Source organism: Octopus bimaculoides, chromosome 25 (assembly GCF_001194135.2).
Source record: "Octopus bimaculoides isolate UCB-OBI-ISO-001 chromosome 25, ASM119413v2, whole genome shotgun sequence".
Classification (NCBI taxonomy): Eukaryota; Metazoa; Mollusca; class Cephalopoda; order Octopoda; family Octopodidae; genus Octopus; species Octopus bimaculoides.
Window position 1 is genome coordinate 6,921,872 of NC_069005.1, and position 2,076 is coordinate 6,923,947.

General features: G+C 39.1%; 1 protein-coding gene across 1 annotated transcript in view; it reads left to right on the plus strand.

The window, feature by feature from the left end:
- Nucleotides 1-1,273: 1,273 nt before the first annotated feature.
- LOC106875049 (uncharacterized) overlaps nt 1,274-2,076 on the plus strand; it is a 41,601-nt gene continuing 40,798 nt past the window's right edge. Inside the window, exon 1 of the mRNA XM_014923012.2 lies at nt 1,274-1,545. The gene's annotated coding sequence lies outside the window, so the exon portion shown is untranslated. The remainder of the gene's footprint in view (nt 1,546-2,076) is intronic.

Genomic DNA, 2,076 nt, shown 5'->3' on the forward strand with positions numbered 1-2,076 from the left:
AATAGATCACATCTTGTGTCTATTAAGACCGAAATTGTTCTCAACATGAAATATAGTAGGCTGCTATATTTCATGTTGAGAACAATTTTGGTCTTAATAGACACAAGATGTGATCTATTTCTAGCGCATTAACTGTCCACGTTAGTGGTCGACGTTATTTTTTAAAATGTACCTTAATCCCCTGAGATTGCAGATAATATTTCTGAATCTCTTTGATTCTTTAGATGCGCTGGCCTCCTGATAGTTATTCGATATTAATTAATATATGACTAATTACCAGATTTTATAATTATATATATATAGAGAGAGATAGATAGATAGCTAGATAGATAGGCTATAGTAGAAGACTCTTACCTAGGATGTCACATTGTGGTGACTTAAATCGAAACAATGTGGTTGGGCAGCAAACTTCTTACCACAGCCATTTCTGCGCCTATAAAGAAACGCACTGTTCAGTTCGATATTTGAACCTACGATCAATCGAACATGAGTCTAACACGTTTACCATTAAGTTACGTGCCCTCAAAAAAAAAGGTAGGGAAATGGACACAAAACATTTAGTCGTAAAAATAAGATGACCACAGCTCAAATGCGTTTGACCTGGGGCTAAACAGCAACACACTCTTTCCTTTCTATCTGTCTGTCTGTCTCTCTCTTTCTCCCCTTCTCTTCCTTCCTCTTTTTATTTCCTCCTACTTCTTCATGTAATTTAATCTACGTCCCCCCTCTTAATCTCACTCCTATTAATCCTCTATATCGCCATTTGATTCGGCCAGTTTAGCTCCTCTATCTACTCCTCCCCATCCATGTACACTTCATCGCCATCAATCATCTCACACACTAACGCACACAAGCACGCATACACATATACATTCCTACAGGTACGTACGCGCGCTCGCAAACACACACACACATACACACTCATACACACTCGCATACACATAGGCACAGAGTCACGCATACACACACACGCACACATACACGTTCACGCAAAAAGAGAGAGAGAGGGGGAGCAGAGAGAAAGAGAGGAAGCAGAGAGAAAGAGAGGGAGCAGAGAGAAAGAGATGGAGCAGAGAGAAAGAGAGGGAGCAGAGAGAAAGACAAAGAGAGAATGATACACTTACATATTGATCTCTCTCTCTCTCTCTCTTACACTCTCTCAACCCACATCCTGCCTACACACATACATAAAGTGATTGATCTCCCCTCTCTTTAGACTCACGCACAACGCATCCGCGCGCACATACACACACACACACACACTCACAAAGAAACGCACACACATACACACTCGCACACACATACACACTCGCACACACATACACACTCGCACGCACACACCTGTATATTGCGAGTGCGTGTGAGCAGGTGTCTGCGTTTGTCATTCGATTGTGTCGTCTGCCAACAGACAAAAAAGCCTCCCAAAATGTCTAAAGCAGACGACACCATCTACACATATATTTTATATAACGATGCCTTACAAACAGTAGATAGTTTGCGACTTTATTGAAATGACTGAATATTATTTTTTGTACTTCATAGAAGGTAAGGCTGATGAAAATATTGATATTTTTTGTCATAATGTTGTTTCTTTCTTCATTTTTGTTTCTCTTTTCTAATTAATTCTTCTTGCTTTTCTTTTTTTTTCATAGTATGTAGCGTAGATTTTTTTACATTATGCAGTTGTTGTACCTCTGCTCAAGGTGTATCTAAGCTTTCCAGTTGTGACTATCACGACTTATATATTTACACCATCAGTCGTGGCTGTGTGGTAAGAAGTTTGCAGTTGGTTCCCAACTACATGATTCCGAGTTCAGTCCAACTGCGTGGCCGATCAAAGCCTTGTGAATGGATTTGATAGACGGAAACTGAAAGAAGTCCATCGTATGTTTACGCTTTTCCCTCCGGTTTTTTGTTCTATGTGTGCCATAAATATCGCCATCCACTTTAGAAAAAAATTTGTAGTTTGGAATCAGTAGTTCTTTGACTGCTATTTCTAAATTTTCAGTATGTTGGAGAAGCAACTCAATTGCTAATCCCTGTATATTTATAATGATAAATAATTATATATATATA